Below are 22032 nucleotides of genomic sequence, written 5' to 3' on the forward strand. Positions count from 1 at the left end.
GTATGATTTTCTGTAGTATTTCCTTTCTCTACATTGAGAACCCCATCAGATGGTGTCATCATTTTTGCTTTGACCATCATATAGAATTTAAGAAACTCATGAGGCTAATGATAGTCTCTTATATTTACCCCATTTGTTTTCACCCATTCCATTGTTCCCCTTTTCTTTCTGAAGTTCCCAGTCTTCTGTTATTGTTTATGTTTTCATAACAGTAGGTGATATCTTGGATTTCCAGTGCAACTGGATATGAGTTTCAGGAAACACTGAGCCTGGCTCACTTAATGCTACTGAGTTGGAGGGTTTGTATATGTTGGGCCTGTTGGCACAGCAGATGCTAGCAGATTAGACTAATGTTGATGGGACTAGTGCCACAGGAGGATGGGTTCCCATTCAGGCTATGCTGCTGCTACAGTAGATCAAGTCCCCCTCTACCCCAAGTGTGGGGCAGTGACCTGCTGCTGTCACTGCTTTGTATTAGGCTCCTTTTGCCTCAGGTGTGTGGTGGGATCCCTTGGAAGCTGCTGCTGCTGCTGCTGTCAATCACAAGGTTAAATTCATTTCAGAAATACTTAAGTATAAATATATAGCCTGGCTCTTGTAGGACCTCTGTATTTTTTTTTATTGCTTTCATACAAATTATCCCAAATTTAGTGACTCAAAGCAACGTAAATTTATTACCTTACAAGTCTGACATTGGCCTCAATTGAGTAAAAGTGTTGGCAGGATCGACAGATGAATGGATAAAGATGTGGCACATATATACAATGGAATATTACTCAGCCATAAAAAGAAATGAAATTGAGTTATTTGTAGTGAGGTGGATCGACCTAGAGACTGTCATACAGAGTGAAGTAAGTCAGAAAGAGAAAAACAAATACCATATGCTAACACATATATATGGAATCAAAAAAAAAAAAGAAAAAATGGTTATGAAGAACCTAGGGGCAGGGCAGGAATAAAGACGCAGCCATAGAGAGTGGACTTGAGGACACAGGGATGGGGAAGGGTAATCTGGGATGAAGTGAGAGAGTGGCATGGACATATATACACTACCAAATGTAAAAGAGCTAGCTAGTGGGAAGCAGCCACAAAGCACAGGGAGATCAGCTCTGTGCTTTGTGTCCACCTAGATGTGTGGGATAGGGAAGGGAGGGTGGGAGGGAGATGCAAGAGGGAGGAGATATGGGGATATATGTATATGTATAGCTGATTCACTTTGTTATGAAGCAGAAACTAACACGCCATTGTAAAGCAATTATACTCCAATAAAGATGGTTAAAAAAGAAAAAAAAGTGTTGGCAGAGCTACATTCTTTTCTGGAGGCTCTTAGGGGTGTTTCTGTTCCCTGGACTTTATCCGCTTCCAGCGGTCACTTGTAGTCCTTGACTCAGAGTCCCCTTTCTCCACCTACAAACCCCAAAATGTTGCATCTCTCTGATTCTGCTTCTATTAGGACATCTCTCTCTTTCTCTTTCTACAGTTGGGAATGGTTTTCTGCTTTTAAGGACTCATGCAATTAGATTTGTTCCATGAGGTAATCCAGGATAATCTTTCTATCTCAAGGCCTATAACTTCAGTCATATCTGCAAAGTCCTCTTTACCATGTAAGGTAACATATTATTGGGTTCTAGGGATTAGGGTGAGGGCATTTTTAGGAGCCATTATGCTGCCTACCACACCCTTAACAAGTGACCTTGAGAAAATTACTGAGACTTTAAAGCCTTACTTTCCTCAAACATAAAATGGAAAGAAAGATAACTAGTTAATATCATGAAAGTGAAACAGTATATATGAAATCAACTAATTCAAAAAATAAGACTTCTTCTTTTTCTTTATGATTGGCATGATTCTCAGAGTTCAGTTACTTGAAGAGTTACTTTTTTTTAAACAGAACTAAGGCATTTCAGGGTTCAGGTGCTGTAAGATTGTCTGAATTATCTGAGTAGCAATTAGCTAAGCACAGGTGTAAAGCATTTGATTTACTCCCTGGTGTCCTTTATCTTCTCATCCCACTAAATCCATATCCCTTGTCTAGCTCCAGCCAGTAGAGTCAGAGCTTGTTTTACTGTTTAACTAAAGTTCAATTTAAATTTGCTCTACATCTCCAGATTCTCAGCCCTGGTTGCATATTATAATCACCTGGGGAGATTTCAAGACCTACTTGATGCCAAAGTTTTACCTATCATGGATATTTGAGGAGGGACCTGGAATGAAATGCTCTAGCTTATGGTTTGGGGAGCCAAATCATAGTCTACACTGAGCCAAATCATTTGCGAGATCACCTCTAAAAAGCAATTTATCTGTGGTGACTGATGCTCTTCCTTTGTCAGTATGCTTGTCCCTCTTTGGGGGAAAAGAAGAAGGGGAAAAAAAACCCCAGCGGTTGGGCTCCCTGAATTATAACCTGATGCTGCGGAATTAGTGTTGGCTCAGAGCGCACATCTTCGGATACCCATTCTCTCTCCTGCTTCCTTGCATGAGCTTATATCCTTGGGCAGTTTTTCATCCACCACCCTCTTTTGCTTCTAATCTTAGCAAGTAAAGTCTCTCCTTAATGAAACAGCATTTCATGAGACTTACTGGGAGCATAGGTCTGTTCCAGACCTATCCTATGTTAGCTAAAGCAGATATAAGTGATGTATTTTTGGCATTCATCCTTGTGGGTTGGAGAGAGAAGACAGAATTTTATCCTTTAGGTGTCATATGACTGGGCAAATGGGCTCATTCCCTCTACTGCCTACCATGTAAAATACTGAGGGTGTTACCTCCAGAAGGTATCTTCTAGGTATCAAAATAGCTCAGATAAGTCATATTTCTCAGTAACAGGTGACAAAACTATGGCTTAGGTGGTGAATTTTCCATGTCAATTTGTCTGGGCCACCATGCCCAGTTATTTGGTCAAATATTATTCTGGATATTTCTGTGATGGTGTTTTTGTGTTTTTTAAAATTTTTATGTTTTATTTATTTATATTTTTGTCTGCATTGGGTCTTCGTTGCTGCACGTGGGCTCTCTCTATTTGCAGCAAGCGAGGGCTACTCTTTGTTGGGGTGTGCGGGCTTCTCATTGCGGTGGCTTCTCTTGGTGCAGAGCATGGGCGCTAGGTGCACGGGCTCAGTAGCTGTGGTGCATGGGCTTAGTTGCTCCACGGCATGTGAGATCTTCCCAGACCAGGGCTCAAACCCGTGTCCCCTGCATTGGCAGGCGGATTCTTAACCACTGTGCCACCAGGGTAGTCCCTGTGATGGTGTTTTTGGATGAAATTCATAATTAAATTTGTGGTGGACTTTGAGTAAAGCAGAGTATCCTCCATAATATGCATGGGCCTCATCCAATCAGGTGAAGCTCTTAATAAAGACTGACCTCCCTGTCGCAAAAAGGAATTCTGCCAGAAGACTTACAGAAATTGAACTGCAGCTCTTCCGAGAGTCTCTAGACAGCCTAACCTGCAGATTTTGAATTTACCAAGCCTCTATTATTGTGTGAACCAGTTGTTTAAAATCTCTCTCTCTTTCTCTATCTTTATATAGATATGGATATAGATCTAGGTATCAATATCGATATCTAGATCTATATCAGTATATATGGGCACATTGTATACACATGCTGTTGGTTCTGTTTTTCTGGAGAACCTTGACTAATACAGTGGCCCATATAAATAAAAGGATGAACCCAAGTTCACCCAGGTAGAAAGTAGTACAATGAGAACTGGAACTTAAGGCCTCATGACTCATTCAGCTGTGAACACTGACCCAGAACTGGCGTCCGCACACTCTGGCCCACTGATGAGATCTCGCTTGACTCCTGGTTTTGTACATAATGTTTTGCTTGAACACAGCCGCATCCATTCATTAACGTATTGTGCATGGCTGTTTCTGTGCTGCAGCAGCAGATGGGCAGTTGCAATGGAGACGTATGGTACAGAAAATCCAAAATATTTACTATCTGACCCTTTACAAAAAAGATCTGCTGACCCCTGCTCTAGGATGCCATCTGATTTCTGATAGCACTGAGGAGAATAATTCATGCACATTGGGATAGATTGTTAATCTCATGTCCTCCTTAGGTCAAAGATCTCTTAAATGCTTACCCTTGCAATAGCCAGCTTGGGGAGCACCGTCTGAGGATGCAGAAATATTTCTTGCCAGGTCTTTCCAATCCACACTGCTCCCTGACTATGGTTCTTAAACCCTGTTGTTTTTTTTTAAATTTTATTGGAGTGTAGTTGATGTACACTGTTGTGTTAGTTTCAGGTGTACAGCAAAGTGAATCACTTATACATATACACATATCCACTTTTTTTTTTCTTTTTTCGGTACGCGGGCCTCTCACTGTTGTGGCCTCTCCCGTTGTGGAGCACAGGCTCCAGACGCGCAGACTCAGCGGCCATGGCTCACGGGCCCAGCCGCTCCGCGGCATGTGGGATCTTCGCGGACCAGGGCACGAACCCGTGTTCCCTGCATCAGCAGGCAGACTCTCAACCACTGCGCCACCAGGGAAGCCCCACTTTTATTTTTTTTTTTAGAGTCTTTTCCAAATAGCCCATTACAGAGTACTGAGTGGAGTTCCCTGTGCTAATAAGAAGAGCAAGTTCTTATTAGTTATCTATTTTATGTATAGTAGTGTGTATATTTCAGTCCCAATCTCCCAATTTAGCCTCCCTGCTACAATCCCCTGGTAACCCTAAGTTTGTTTTCTACATCCGTGCCTCTACTTCTAAAACCTGTCTATTTTAACCAACTACCACTCATTGCTTACTGTCTCTGGCTTCATGTACTTGATAATAAATCTACTTCTTGTTCTATCCTGCATGACATGTTCCAAGGACTGAGATAATATCTTATTCTACATAATTTGTCCTTGATATTGTCTATCTTGGGGTCTTCATCTATGTCCCAAAGAAGACAGTCACTCTGTCTTCTAGTACTACTACTAATACCACATTTTATGGCATGAATTTGACCCAATGCACTGAACTATCCCTTTAGAAGCTGTATGCAAACCTGTCACTGGGTTTTAGCACAGGGGTAGAACTCAGATTAGTGATCATATGTAAACAAATCTACTTGACCAGAAACTTTTTCTCTCACCATTTATTACACAAGTAACTTCTGTCTTTGCATCTATGATGTAAATATTTTTAATTTCCTAAATTATCTGAAAAATTATTTAGAGCTTCCATTTCAGTAGGCACTGGAATTGCTGTGTTATGACTATTTCATTATTTTATTTCCAAATTTTAAATTAAGCTTCAAGCTTTGGCCAAGAGTAGACAGGAAAGGGCTTCAAAGAAATGAAGAGTGGGAAAGACTTCTGATGCAAGGGAGAATTAATAAAGATTTGATTTTGAATCAATAATTTATAATAAAGGTTTGATTTTGAATCAATCATTTATGTCATTGCAAAATAGCTCCCTGGTAAAATTCCATTCTTTGGTACTCATTAAGTACAGAAATTAACAATCAAAATATGCAGTGATCTTCTTCATTTTCTAAAAACAAACCTATATCTAGATGAGAGGAGAATTCATCTCATAACTCAGGCTCTGGACTTACGACTCCAAGTCCTGTCTTCTTTCAACCATACCTGCTAAGTTTCTGTCTGACTTCTTGAGCATGAGGTAATGGCATCAGCTTTCATCCCCTTCCTCAGTATATAGCTTGGTGAGTATGAGTAAGGGATCTAAAACTTGAGAATTTGGGTTCAAATCTTGACTCTAAAATTTACTTGTTGAGTACTCTTGAGCATGTTATCTGTTTTTGCCTCAGTTTTCTCATCTATAAAATAAAGATAACATTACTTCTCTCAGGGAGTTGCTATGAGGGTTAAAGAGAAAATTCATACAATGCAAGAATTTATCAGTTCTTGGAACACAATAAATACCGAAATACCTCATTTTATGGATAATATAGATTAGTTTATATAGGTCTAATATTTACATATACATAAACATTTTGTACCTATGTGTGTGTATACGTTCTTCTTAGAAATTGAGCAGTCAACATTCACATCTAAAAATCTGTGCTCTGTGAAATGTAGATATCCTGTGTACAGACACAGTGCTATAGTTATCTATTGCTACATAATAAAGAAGTCCAAACTTAGTGGTGAAATAAACAAAAATTTTAATATGTGCCCAGATTCTGTGGGTCAGCAATTCAAACAGTACACAGAGGAGATGGCTTGTCTCTACTCCATGACTGATGTCTGGAACCTCAGCTCATGAGGATTCAGATGGCTGGGGCTGGAATCATCTAGATAATTTTAATTCACATGTCTGGCCCTTGAAGACTGGGCCCAACAAGGACTGTTGACTGGAGTGCCTATAGATGGCCGCCCAGGTGGCTTGGACTTCTCATAACGTGGTAGTTAGGATTCAAGATAGAGTATTCCAAGAGAATGAGTGTCCAGGGTTGAAGCATTCCACGAGAATCATGCAAAAGCTGCATGACCTTTTATGACCTAGTCTTAGATGTTACATAGCATCACTTTCATTATATACTATTGCAGGCGTTGGAGACCTTTTTCCATAAAGTGTCAGACAGTCAATATTTTAGGCATTACAAGCCATACAGTCTCTTTTGCAACTACTTAGCTCTGCTGCTGTGATGTGAAAACAGACACAAACAATACATATACTAAGGAACATGGCTGTGTTCCAATAAAGCTTCATTTATAAAAGCTGGTAGAGGCCTAGACTTGGCACACCAGCCATAATTTACTGACCCCTGCTCTATTGTTTGAAGCCATGGAAAGCCTGCCCAAATTCAAGGGAAAATGCCCACATCTGGATGCGAAGAATGGCAATGAATCTGAGACCCTGTATTAAAACCACTACATATGGGATATTTATAAGAGGATCTGTCTGCATACCTTGTTTCTCCCATGTATGGTGGATATGAGGTATTGGGACATCTTACATCTCTGTAAGCCTGGGTCAGGGTCAAAGTGGGAATCTGAACTCAATGACCTTGATTTCTGGAATAATCGGTAACTCTAATTATGATTTGCTTACACTTCTTACCCCAATAAATATACCACAAAAGATAGATTTCAAGTAAACAATTGCTTTATGGCAGATTTTTATTAAGTCTCCATTGACTGAATTATTCCATTTTGGTTGGAAAGCATGAGTTTTTTTCTTTCCTAAAGAGATCTGCAACTTTTCAGATGTGGCATTTCATTCTACTGAGAGGATGATGTAGGTTTTTATAAACGGAAAAAGCAGGGCAGGCTGAGTTCACTCAGATCGTACTAGTCCTTAAAGGAATAACCGAAACTGGAACACAGGCTTCCAGGTTTTCCTGTCCTGTGCTCTTTCCGGTAGGTGCCATTGTCTGCTGGGTCTGGCAGTAATAATTTCTGACCTTTACCTCTCTACGCTCTTGTGAAGTGGTTTGGGGCTTTGTTAGCTTTCTTATGAGTTTGTACTAAATTGTGTCCATAAAGTAGGCTGAATTCCTCAGGGAAGGATGAGAGCTGTTACTGTGTTATTACTGCAAATGTTGTGTTGGTTACCTTTTTTTCTTTTCTTTTGTCCAGTTGTATCCTGAACTTAAAAGTTATATTATCCAAAATGAAAGATGTGCATCTGGTAGAAAAGACTAATTTAAGGGCTGAAAATTCCTGATGATTGCTTCAGTCAAGCCTTAATACACACTGAGCTTCATTAGTAAATAGACAACTCTCAGACCATTCCCTTGGAAGAGGTCGCATAATCAGCCTTTGTGTTGATTTCACATTCTGTTCGGTAGAGACAGAACAAATTAGAATAATTAGCTGGTACAGGACAGCACAAAGAACTTTCTTCTGTTTTTGTGATGCATCCCTTAATAAGGGTTGAAAATGAGACTGGAGGTAAGAACGTGAAACTCAGAAGAGCAAAGGAGAGAGGATAGTGTTTCTTTGAAAATATTCTTTCAGTGTTGGCCCAGAAGAAATATGAAGCTGAGCAAATTTTTTTTTTAATGATGATTTTTGTGTTGATGATGTGAGTGTGGAATTAGTAAGAATCAGGAAGCAAGCATCGTTTTCCACCAAGGACTTGGGAGCAAATGAAACCATAAATACTCCCCGCTCTTGGAAACCCTTTTGGAGCAGTAATCAGAGAAGGGTAAAGGCAAAGCCTCAGGGCAGAGGTGTTCAGAGCAAAGGGATAGGAGGAGAACAAAAGGAGAGTGGATATGTTTAGAGCTGTCATTTTGAAATTTACCTGCTTCTGATTCAGTGCTGCTTTGCTGCTGTGTTGGTCCAGTGGAAATCCTCAAAGCAGGAGCAGCCGTATTTTAAAATAATAAGCTTAGAACAACTGACTTTAATCCAGGTCTCTTTAGCTCAAGAGCACAGAGGAGAGTGTGAGGAAAGAGTGAGGCCACAAGGAATTGTTCACTGGGTACATTTTCCCCAAACCTCACTAACTGGGAGAAACTGACCACTGGATTATGTGCCTTGAAGGAAAGAAAAAATGTTGAAAGCAAAGAGTGTGGAGCTTGTTTAGAAAGCAAGCTCTATCCTTTGGTCACCTGCTGATGATAATAGCATTGGCTGAGACCTGACCATTTACAATGAAGGCACTTCTGTAGGTAATAAGTTCCAGGAGGGCCCGAACTCAGTATGTCTGTTTCAGCATTTAGCATGGTCTAGCATCTGAGAGGCCGGTACATTATTGGCATATAGTAGACTTAAAAATGGATATTTGTGATTGTCTGAATGAGTGGATGTGTGTTATTCATATCCTATTTGCAGGTCCTATGCCCTACAGTGGATTTTCAGTGTCAGGTTGTGAAAGTATTTATGACGGGGATTGGCATTGTTCCCTATCTAATGGATAAAGATTACACATGAAAGGACTTTACACTGACATCCCAAAAGCCTCATAGGAATTACTTAACAAAGAAATAAAATTGGATTCTGTATAATTTCTGATTTGTAGGCTGGCCAGAACACTGGTATTTCAGCCAGTCCTCTGGTAGTTCCGATGACGTCCCCATGATCACCCAGGCATAATCAGAATGGCTTTAGGATTTGGGAGCCAAAATGTTCCTCCGTATTTACGGCTTTGCTAGTCCACTTAAGAAAATGGACTATTGAAAAAATAGCCTCAGACACAATATGGCATTTTATGATTTAGCATGAAATCTGAGAAATATAGAGGTTATCTGAAGCCTGCAATGGTAAAGATCCCTCTGCTATTGAAGTTATTGTCTTTAAACAAAGATTCTACATCACTAATGCTATATATATAAATATATATATATATATATATATATATATATAATGATATTCAGGTTAATTTCCTATTCTCTCTAAGGAAGTAATTGGTTAGTTGGTATGAGAGATGTTGTGGCTTCCAAAGGTGAAAAGTATTATTTTGTTGTAATTTCCAGCTACCTAAGGATGGGAGAGGCCCAGGACACTGCAGTCAGTATATTATGTGGAGCAGATTATATTGTGGTTTATTTATGAACTTTTACATGTTTATTTTCTTCTTTGCGGTATGCGGGCCTCTCACTGTTGCAGCCTCTCCCGTTGAGGAGCACAGGCTCCGGACGCGCAGGCTCAGCGGCCATGGCTCACGGGCCTAGCCACTCCGCGGCATGTGGGATCTTCCCGGACTGGGGCTCGAACCCATGTCCCCTGCATCGGCAGGCAGACCTTCAACCACTGCGCCACAAGGAAGCCCACATGTTTATTTTCTATGCAAGTTTGTGTGCTCCTTTTTAAGTTTTGGTAGATAAGTGTTTTGTAACTTTGGAATACTTGGAGTTATATATATATATATATATATAACTTTTATATATATATTTTTTAACGTAGTAGTTAAAGCCGTGTGGAGTGTACTAGTCTACCTAGGTTCAAATTCTGGCTTTACCCTATGACTCCCCTGTGGCTTCCTCTGCTCACCTATTAAAAAGGAGTATAATAAGACTGCTGTGGTGAGTTACATACTAAGTGCTATTTAAGCATTTGCTATAATGATCATGTATACTCGAAGGCAAGGAACTTGCCCCTTGATCGTCTCTGTATTCCTGGTGCTTAAGAATTCCTAGTGCTTTCCTAGTGCATTGTCTTAGGATAGAGATAGCTCAGTATAGTTCTTCTCACTATAAAGTACTGTTACGTTGAAAGTCTTTGCTTGTGTACTAATAATGTATGACATATCTGCTGAGGACAAGGAAAGGAATAGTTTTAAAACTGCAATAGATAACAAAAGATTGTATGACGTAATACCTTTATTATGTAATTATAAAACTAACAAATGATCATGGTAGAAAATTTGAAAAACTCCTAGACAAAAGAGAGATCAACAAAATTTCGAGTAACTTTCAGAGTGTACAGTTGTTCATGAATATTAGTGCTTTCATATTTTCCAGGACTTTCAGTAGACTCTGCTTCTTAAGAGTGTATTCATGATATTTTACTTTAATGATGTTTTCATCATGGGGACACACACACACAGAAATCTGTTAAAAAAAAAGATAGACATGTAAATCACTGATGTTTCAGATAGCCACATGAAATAAAGTGAGAAAGGTCAACACGCTGAAAGAATGTGGAGTAGCATCTCCTTAATTGCTTACATAATTCTGATAATTACCTCTTTGTGGATAAAGTAATTAATGGGGAATCTAATTCAAGAAAAAGATATGAACTTCAAGCCTTCTCGAAGCCGAGTATTTATTTCCACAAAAGGTTACTTTCCACGGCCGTGCTTCCTTATTACCAGACAGGGAAAGAGTATTGTATGGCAAAGGATCTTCTTGAAGGAGGGTGCTTCCCACACTGATTGTCACAAATGACTTCGGAATTACTGTTGCTGTATTACCAAAATCTTAAACTAGGATATTTTTGACAAATTTGGTCCTTAGTTAATTTTTAGAGCTACAAACTGTCAGATGGCTCTGAAATAACAATTGTCTGGCTATTTTTCAGGGTGATCACAATATGGTAATGACCTTGAGGTATCACTAAAAAGCAGGAAGGTGTGAGTCTTCCTTTGGTGACAGAGTGAAATGCGAGTTGGAGTTGGAGTTGGAAAAGAGGCCCACAACCAAGTGATAGAGAAGGAAATGTGAGGTCATCGGTGAAAAACCAGGTTGAAGTTAAGGTGAAGAGGCATGAGGAAATGGGCAACTGTTCCAGTATTACAAAGATCATCAAGAAGCATATCCATGAATGTGGTTTGTATTGCAATCTGCTGAAAAAGAGACAAATATCCTGGCCTGGCCTTCATGGAGATTATATTTTATTGATTCTGATAATAGATTATTGTTGAAAAGGGCCTCCTATAAATAATAACCATGCAAAGGCAGCAAGATAATTTATTTTTCTTTATGTATGTGTTTCTCATTCCTTCTCACTTCTCTCTTAGGAGAAGAGAAAAATCACAAAAAACAAAAATGTCAAGTCTCAGCTATTCAGTTTCAAAATAATTTTTTTCCAAATTCCAGTGAAGGCAATAGGTTAACTGTTAAGATTTGTAAGGCTCAAAAAGCTAGATTTTTACGAAGTGTAGCCAAATTTTATTCCATAAATAATAGCTTTGGAAAGAATATGTGGTGATGCAAAGTTGGAAAAAGCTGGTTTTCCTTCCGTGAATGGCTTCACTGTCTTAGGAGAAGAGGCAGAGAAGAAATCAAAGTAATTAAACATGGGGCGAGTTTTCCTGATAGGGGACTCTAGTGCTTTAAAATAGACTAGATAATCCTAGGGATAATCTGAGGGTAGAACAGACCAATGCCTCATTTCCAGTCTGGTACCCTGGAAGAAAACAGTGTATTTCCTTTGAGGTCTTGAGAGGTTTTTCTTCCGCTTTGTTTTGGTTTTGGTTCATTTTGTAATCAGCCTTATTAAGGAATCACTTATATACAATAAAATGCAGACATTTTTAGTTAACGGTTCAGTGACTTTTAATTAATATATACATTTGTATAACTACCATCCCCATAAAGATAGATAACAATTCTAAAACCCTAGAAAGTTTCCTCCCAGGCTTTTGCAAAAGTATCCCCATCTCCCACCCCAAGGCAACCACGGATTTGTTTTTTATCTTTAGAGATGACTTTTGCCGAGTTTACAATTTCATGTAAGTTGAATAATACAGTAGGTGCCCTTCTGATGTGGCTTCACTTGCTCAGCATATGGTTTTTGAGATTCATGCATGTTGGGATGTTTTAAACCAGGACTTTAGCCTGGGTGGCTGATGTTGTCTGAAGGCACCTATAGGTACATCTGAGTCTCTGGCATTGTCACTGTCTGTTCTTGGCTCAGTATTTTCAACTTTCTAAGAAGCACAAGGTTGAAGTAAGGAAGATCATTGTCAGTATAATGGAGGTGAAGTGGGTTCTGTTATATAATATTCTCAGCATAAATTGATCTGCTTGGAATCATTGTGTTGATAATGGACAAGGATACTCCTCCTCCAAAAACCTTGATACTATAAAACTTCTAAAGGACGCTGTCCTAGGACTCTTTTAATTTTCATGTTTTGGGAAACATTTCTGGAGAATTCAAATGCTCGCAACCTGAAAGAAACAATTATTCACCTGAAAGCTGACTCTGCTAAAGTTGAGTTGTCTGACCTTTACATGCTGATAGAACCCAAATAGCCTTGCAAAACAATGCTCTCGTGTTGGATATAAGCACATAGCTTGTTTAAGATGGACGTGTATATGCAGTAAAGTGAAAAAGCAAAGAATCTTTGAGTTTCCCTTGCTGGGTTTTTTAATTTTTTCATTTAAGTTTCTATAGCGTATGCTAATAATTCAGGGAAACCTCAGGTTAGTTTTAGGTCCACTCTACATAAATGTTGAAGTACTCCATATCCACCTTTTTTCTACCTTCCTTCTTTTCTTCCATCTTTCCTTTCTAACTCCTTATAATCCATTATACTTAATCCTGCATTTGCTGAGGTGGCAATTAGTGTAGGAAAATACTGTGAAATTTTGCTGTTCAGAATGCATGTTGACCAAATTCTATATTGAGAAAAGGTCTGAATTTACCCAGAGTAACCCTTTCTCAGCATCTTTGAATAAAGGGCATAGAAACTGGGCTCTATATAATATCCTGACAGGTATGTAGAACTCATAGCAATTGCCCTAAAGAGCTTACCTAGCGTAGATGCATATGAATGCATTTAATAATTGCTTTATTGGCAGCAGTGCCAACCTACACAGTCTGTTTGGTTTTATATCATTCTCATTACCTGCTGTTTACCACTGTATACATTGCTAATGGCGTGGTTTCTATGGCTTGTGAATTTCACGGCCAAATAATATGTAATTTATTGCACACTTTAGTGTAGAAGATGGAGACTCCATAACTTTTCGTGTGCTCTTTGCCCCTTTGGAATGTATTACACTGAGATCAGGCAAAGTAATAAATTTATTTCAAATGTGCGTGATAGCTAAACATCAATTAGGACTGATGGGCAATATTCTTCCAGCAACATAACAGTTTTTAAAGACTAAGCCATTGAACATGGAGTTACTGAACATGGGACTCAGTTCACTGGGATCCTTCTTAGAAAGCTAAAGGAAAACTTGGATTGGATTTGTGTGGCTTTTTCAAGTAGTAACTAATCACCTACATCTTGGTGAACTTAATTTGTCACAATTGTTTGGTATTTTATTAACTCTCTTCCCCTTCTTCCCCGACTCTCACGAGAACGGATCATGAGTATCTTAAAACATACTAAGTCGTCTTCCATCCCTGTTAATCTAACTACAAAAGCACACTTTCCTGATCCAATGTAACTTACTGTCTTTTAGAGTGGCTGGGGTTTTAATTCTCTACAAAATTAAAACCAGCAAAGAGAAACATTTTCAAGGAGCCACCACATTGTAGCGCTTTAGAAAGAAGACTTTAGAATTAAGGGCAACTATATCATTTTATAGCTAAAGCACCTGAGGCCTAAAGTAGGCAGGTAACCATCGAGGTCAGGGAAAGGGGTTGAAGATCAGGTTTCCAGAAAGAGTCTAGAGGGACTCAATCTGAGCAGGTCAAAAACTGAAAGGAGGCCACGAATGTTCTGGGAAGGCTGGCATCTGGCCTCAAGTGTGGGATTCAGACAGGGAGTGGACCTGGGGGGAACTGAGCTTCTGCAGTAGGCAGAGAAGTCCACCTCATCTCCGGAAAGTGCCACTGACATCGGAGTTGAGGGGAAAGAGCAATGAATTCCAGTCCACCTGAGAAAGCAGGCCAGTCTGATTAACTCTGAATTTAGGCTTATTTCAGATACTTCTTGAGAAAGAAGTTGGACAAGAGCAAGTCCCATGCAGCCTCTTTTAAATCCATGCCCAGTATTTTCTGGTGGAGCTGCTAAACCCTCCAAGTGACTCCAGTATTTTAATTTCACTCTATATTTAATTCTGACAGTTCTATGACTGATTATTTAATGGGAAAATAAGTAGGGTCACAAAAGAGTGTGAATGTATTTTACCAGATGATGATGGGCGGAGTGGAGCAGTCTGGAATGGGACACAAATAAAAAGGGATCTTGGTAAAGAAAAACGTCTATTAGAAATGGAGAGGAATTCGCAAGGACATTAGTGCCTGACACCACGCCCTTCTCTCTGCATTTTTAGAAGCTAGTTTCTAATTTTATTTTCGCAGGAGCTGTCCCTGTGATGAATTCTCTTTTACTTCCACACCATTTATCACCTGGACATATTGTGAAGTTTGTGTGAGAGAAAGCAAGTATTAGAATTTGTCTTGCAAGGAGCTATAAACACTTCCTGGAACAATCTAGGGTAGAAGGAAAAGGAAAGGAAGGTGGAAACAAAGGAGAAAGACAGCTAATGATGCTGGAGTCTCTCGCTGGGATTTGTGGTATCTCTTTTTGAAACTAAGTACAGAAAGTCAGAACTTGACTGATTGTTTCCTGATCACGGTTTGTTTTCAGTTTTGCTTTTTTCTTGCTCTCTCATCAGTTATTCCAGCCATTGCTATGTCATTTTCAGTTTCAGTAAGCATGCCTGTCTTGTTTCCATTTGCATTATTCATGTAAACGTTGATTGAACTGATGACCCCGAGTTATCAAGGAAACATTAGATACACCAGTAGATACATTTCTTATTTTAGAAAAAAATTACCGAGTGAAGGTTAAAATAACTCCTCTTCAATTTGTCATTTAAAAAAAGCTTCTCCTAACATACAATACCTCATTGCCTAACAATGCCAGATAAATGAAGAATTCCTATGTATTCATGAATGCAGGCTAGTCTGTATATTTTTTGGCAGGTATGACCGTTACCGAGGGTAACGGCCTGGTTTGCTGGCCATGCCCTGTCTCCTAGATAGTTGTAGTTTCTGTTGTCTTTCAGTTGGTCCATTGGATATCAGAGGTGAATTTATAAAACTATACTTCCCTTTACACTTAGTTTTTTGTTTTGTTTTGTTTTACTTGAAGTATAGTTGATTGACAACGTTGTGTTTCAGGTGTACAGCCAAGTGATTCTGATATATGTATCTCTTCTTCAGATCCTTTTCCATTATAGGTTATTACAAGGTATTGAATATAGTTGCCTGTGCTATACAGTAGGACCTCGTAGTCTATCTACTTTATATATAGTATACACTTACTTTGTGTGATCCACGCTGGTCAGACCACATGATTATTTTCACTTCTGATATAATTTTTTCAGGTCCAACCTCAAATCTTTGATAAGAAGATATTTTTTAGCATGTGTGTGCTCTAAATCCAACAGTAGTTATTAGAGATATGGTTTTGCACTAGGTATTCTTCGCTTTTTTGTTCTCGGCCAACCAACTGAAAATTAGCATTTATTTTCTGGTTGGTTTGCTAGATGTTTATGACTATAATAAAAGTCTTACACTTTGTCTCATATCTTAAAACACAATCTGAATTAGCAATGGGTATTGTGCTATACATAGGCGCTGTGATATAAATATTGTGTAAGTGAGATGTAATGCTTGGTGTACATAAGGGTTCAATAGTCCACTGTGAGAGTGCAGCCTTTTGAACAACCTCAGTGATAAGTGGGAACCACTTGTCCAAGACTTTTATTTAAGATGCAATACTCATTTCTATCCCCTTCAATACATTTTAAGTACCCCAAGCTAGAATAATGGGGCTAGAGGTGCAAGAAGAATATTATACCAAACAGGGGCAATATAAAAAAACATTACAATCAACTTTTTCTTATTAAAAATATAAGTCAAAAACCTAAATACAATATTATTCCACAGAGTTTTAAGGTATGTTAAAAACATTGTGATAGGATGTTTCAAAAATTATGGTACAATCCCCTTCTGACACCCTCATTCCTGAGTCACCACTTCAGCAGGACTGGGCTTTGGCATACTCAACCCACATGATGAGACAATAGCAAAAGAGCTTGATGGCTCAGTTGCCGAGGACTAGCCCACTAGGTTCTGAAGACAAGTGGACCAGGTGCTCCCACTGTCCAAGCCAACCACCGAACCTGTGAGTGAGGCTGTCTCAGACCAGCTCTCACTCAGCTGATCCATCAGTTGACTAAAACTGCATGAAGGAGCCCAGATAAAACCAAAAGTAAAACACTACCCAGATGAATCCAGTCCCAAATGGCCAAGTGATTGCTATTTTAAGCCACTAAGTTTTTTGTTGTTTTTTTGTTTTTTATATCTTTATTGGAGTATAATTTCTTTACAATGGTTTGTTAGTTTCTGCTTTATAACAAAGTGAATCAGTTATACACATACATATGTTCCCACATCTCTTCCCTCTTGTGTCTCCCTCCCTCCCACCCTCCCTATCCCACCCCTCTAGGTGGTCACAAAGCACCAAGCTGATCTCCCTAAGCCACTCAGTTTTGAGGTGGTTTGTAATACAGCAAAAGCTAATCTATACTATAATACGATTTGGTCAAGTGGGTTTATCCTTGAGAATGCAAGGTTGGTTCAGTATCAGCCAATCAATTCATGTGATTCACTGTATTAGTTAAATAAAAGGAGAAAATCATATCATCATTCTTTTTAGATAGAAGAGATAAAAAGCATCCCATGAGGTTCAAAATCTATTGGGTAGGGTAAATTTTATAAAACTAGATCCAAATAATAACTATCTTTCCTTGATAAAGGCTATATACCAAAAATACATGGCACATGTATACACTAACAAAAATTATTATACTACTAATTTTTTTAAAAAATTAGCATTTCCTTTAAGGAGAGAATTGAGATGAAGATTTATAACATTACTGGTCTATTGGAACCGACCTTTTTGGAGCTGTGTGTTGAGAGAAATAGAAAGAGAGAAGGTTTAGAAGAATATAGATAAAAATGTCATATTTATAGATTGTTTTGATTATGTATTTCATTGGAAACACAGGAAAATCAATAAACTATTAAATCTAAGAAAAGAGCTCAACATAGGGGCTGGAAAAAAATTAATACACCAAAATCAATTGTGTTCCTCCATAGCATCAATATCTAGATACAATACAAGATGAATTTACCATAGTAACAAAACCTATAGAGCATATGGGGTTTCACCTAATAAATTATGCAGAAAATCTTCATAATGAAAACTTTATTAGAGGACACATGAGTAATAGGAATATATATCACAGCTATGGATGAGATGACTTACTATAATAATATAAATATCCTTATATTAATATATAAAATTAAATGCAACTGTAATAAAAGGCCAAGCTCTTTTTTTTTTTTTTTTTTGAGGGACAGCATAAAAAAGTGATTCTAAAATGTATCTGGGGGACTTCCCTGGTGGTGCAGTGGTTGAGAATCCGCCTGCCAATGGAGGGAACATGGGTTCAATCCCTGGTCCAGGAAGATCCCACATGCCATGGAGCAACTAAGCTGGTGCACCACAACTGCTGAGCCTGCACTCTAGAGCCCACGAGCCACAACTGCTGAAGCCCACGAGCCTGGAGCCTGTGCTCTGCAACAAGGGAAGCCACTGCAATGAGAAGCCTGTGCAGCACAACAAAGAGTAGCCTCCTGCCGCACCGCTCGCTGCAACTAGACAAAGCTCACACGCAGCAATGAAGACCCAATGCAGCCAAAAAAAAAAAAGAAAGAAAAAAAAAAGAGCAGATTGCTCTATATCTCCTATAAAAAAATTAAAATAAAATAAAGTAAAATAAAATGTATCTGGAAGAATAAAGTTCTCCATACAGCTAAGGTAGTTTTGAAAAATAAGCTCAAAATGGAGAATGTGCCCTACACATTGAGATATATTGGGAAGTCATGATAGATAAGAACTGTGTGATGCCCTTGGAAGAAACAGCAAATAAGAAAACAAATCAAACAGGTGGCCTAGAAATAGAGCTATATACAGATAGAAAGTTGGCACATGAAAGAGATGGAATCATAGTCCAATGGAGGAAGCTGAATTACAGCTTTTGGGGAAACAGTCTCATTTTAAAAAGAGAGATGAGACTGGATCTTAACCTAGTGATATCACTTATGTTGTACCCAGTCCTATATAGCTCACCTAATCTTCACAAAAAAATCCACAAGGCATAAACTATTATCCTCATTTTACAGGTGGAAAAACTGAAGTATGAGAGATAAAATGACTAGCCTAAGAAGTACATGGTGGAGCTGGAACTTAAACCCCACAGAAATCATTCTATTAACCATTATGTTATATAATTCCACCTAATGTACAAAACTAAAATACAATAGTTTTAATATTTAAATGTGAAAAATAAAATCTAGAGAGAATAAAAGAAATTGCAAGGTAATATATTTGTGATTTCAGGGTAAGAGATGAAATAGATCTTTGAAAAATAAAGAAGCATACATTGTATGAAGCAAAAGTGATGAATTTAACTATATTAAAATTATAAATTAATATAAAAAATCTGATTTAAAAAAATAGGCAGAAGAGCTGAATAGACATTTTTCCAAAGAAAACATACAGATGGCCAACAGGCACATGAAAAGGTGCTCAACATCACTAGCCATCAGGGAAATGCAAATCAAAACCACAATGAGAGATCACCTCACACATGTCAGAATGGCTATCATAAAAAAGAACAAAACTAACAAGCCTTGGCGAGGATGTGGAGAAAAGGGAACCCTGGTACACTGTTGGTGGGAATGTTAACTGATGTAGCCACTAGAGGGGTGGGATAGGGAGGGTGCAAGGGAGACACACGAGGAAGAAGATATGGGGACATATGTATATGTATAGCTGACTCACTTTGTTATAAAGCAGAAACTAACACACCATTGTAAAGCAACTATACTCCAATAAAGATGTTAATAAAAACAAAAACAAAACAGAACAACCATATAATCCAGTAATTCCACTCCTGGGTATATATCTGAAGAAAACAGAAACACTGATTTGAAAAGATGCATGCACCCACATCCAGTGTTTATAACAGCATTGTTTACAATAGCCGAGATATGGAAGCAACCTAAGTGTCCATCAACAGATGAATGAACAAAGAATACGTGCCATATGTACACAATGGAACACTGCTCAGCCATAAAAAATGATTAAATTGTGCCATTTACAACAACATAGATGGACCTGGAGGGTATTATGCTTAGTGAAATAAGTCAGACAAAGACAAATACTGTAATGATATCACTTATAAGTAGAATCAAAAAAATAAGACGAATGAATACAACAAAACAGAGAGATTCACAGATATAGAAAACAATTTAGTGGTTACCAGTGGGGAGAGGGAAGCGAGAGGGGCAAGATACAGATTGGGAATTAGGAAGTGCAGACAACTATGTATAAAATAAATGAGATACAAGGATATATTGTAGGGCATGGGGAATATAGCCAATATTTTATAATAACTTTCAATGGAGCATAATCTATAAAAATATTGAATCACCATGTTGTACACCTGAAATTAACATAATATTGTAAATCAATTATACTTTAATAAAAAATTAGAATTTTATGTACAATAAAGGATACCAAAGTCAGACTGAAAAACAGTTGATGGGTAGAAGACATATACATTATCTAAAACCCAACAAAGGACTCAACATCTGAATACAAAAACTTCTACATCTCTAAAGACACACAATACTCAATAGAAAAATGAGCGAAGGTCATGATAGGCAATTCATAGAATGGAAAACATGAATAGCAAGAAAGTATATGAAGACCTAACTTTTCTAGAATCAGAGCAATGCAGAATTAAAACACCTTACTTCATATGAATCCACACATGCCAAATTTCCAGAAGTTAAAATGCAAATTATGCTGTGGAGCAACTACGCCTGCGCACCACAACTACTGAGCCTGCGCTCTAGAGCCTGGGAGCCACAGCTACTGAGCCCGCGCGCCTAGAGCCTATGCTCCGCAACAAGAGAAGCCACTGCAATGAGAAGCCTGCGCACCGCAACGAAGAGTAGACCCCGCTCGCTGCAACTAGAGAGAGCCTGAGTGTAGCAACGAAGACCCAATGCAGCCAAAAATAAACTAATTAATTTTTAAAAATGCAGATTAACAGCGTGTGGTGACAAAGGATATGGCAAGAGAGAAATTCCAAGTATTGCTGGTGAGGGGAAAATGGTACAGCTATTCTGGGGAGGAATCTGTGAAATAAGGCATATATATGACTTCTACCTCAGCCATTCCACAGCTGCAGTGTTACTCTGCACTGTTACTCAAGGGGACATGTGGAAAGAGTGTATTAATGCCTATGGTGGACATAAAGTGTTGAAAATAGCGTAAGTATGTATCACCAGGGTAACGGATAAGCAAAATATGGTATTAACATATGGTGGAATATTAGACAGTGGCCAGAAGCAATAATTTCTACGGAGCAACACAGACAAATTTTAAAACAATAATTTTGTGTAGAAAAATAAAAGAATAGGATGTGATTTTTAGTCGATACTACTTTTGCAAAAATTAGAAAATACAAAACAATTCGGTATTTCAAATAGATACACATGTTTAAAATAACTATGAAAGGTGAGTTGGGAAATTACATATTAAATGGCCCAAATGGTGCTGTATAGGGGAAAATAAAGGAAATGAATCTGGCAGAGGAACGTCGGGGCCAAAACCGATCTTAAAAGTATTAGAAAATAGAGTGACCATACACACTGATGATAGAGTGACATGAACTGAGGCATATGGTCCCTTTTGAGTAAATGCCTTAAATACAAACTAAAAAAATAATGTCATAAGATTTACAAGCACTATAAAAATATTTAGCATTATTGCAGTAGATAGTAGAAATATATAACCTTTCAACTTAAATAAAAACAAGACTGATGAAATTTGTTCCCATGTCATCCATGCTAAGGAAGAAATAATAAATCAGCTTTTAAGATAGAATTTTTTACATGAGAGATAAAAAAACAAACAAAAAGAAACCCTGTTTATCCCATGAAGGGAGAAAAAAACAATTTGAAAAGTCAGTATAACTCTCTGAGGATAATATTTAACATCAATTTTTGTAAAACAGAATTTTAAGAAGCTGGTTTTGAATTGTTTATAGAGTTTCTAATTAGCATGCTGAGGAAATACAGGGTCCATCTTAATCCAGAAGCAAATAAAAAGTTCTGACTCTTAAAATTCTAGGCTCTAGAGTAGGTGCGTGCTGGTGTGCTGGTGTGTATGTGTGCACATTTGCTGTGTGTTTTCAATAAACTCAAGAGTACATAAAGGTGTATGTTATTACATTGTAACAATTCTTGAGCAAGTCTATCTGAAGGTCAGTAGCAAACAAGTAGATGCCGCTTGGGTGGCCCCCCAAACTCTCAGGTAATGCGCAGATCTGGCTTGGCAATCATGTTCTGCTTTTAGACATAATGCATTTTTATGTTCTTGTTAGCATTGAAAGACTAACTTGAATATTCTGCAACTGATGAAATGGACAACAGAGCAGTAACCTGGAGTTTACAAGTATTGGGGGCAGTAAAACTTTAGTTCTAGATTTAACTTGGATTTTAGTCCTAATTTAACTTGGATTTTCTACAACGCACTTTTTTTCTATAAACTGGAGGTATATACCACCATAATCCTAAAAAACCTGTGACTTTGGGCTTCAGGGGTCTAAGCCTTCTCTCTAAGTGACT

The 22032-nt window shown here is 38.2% G+C and overlaps 1 protein-coding gene across 1 annotated transcript in view; it reads right to left on the reverse strand.

Annotated features, from left to right (window-relative positions):
- Nucleotides 1-22032, reverse strand: part of LOC125961703 (metabotropic glutamate receptor 7-like) — a 129796-nt gene that overhangs the window by 62177 nt on the left and 45587 nt on the right. The gene's annotated exons all lie outside the window — the stretch shown is intronic.

Source organism: Orcinus orca, chromosome 17 (assembly GCF_937001465.1).
Source record: "Orcinus orca chromosome 17, mOrcOrc1.1, whole genome shotgun sequence".
NCBI classification, from domain to species: Eukaryota; Metazoa; Chordata; class Mammalia; order Artiodactyla; family Delphinidae; genus Orcinus; species Orcinus orca.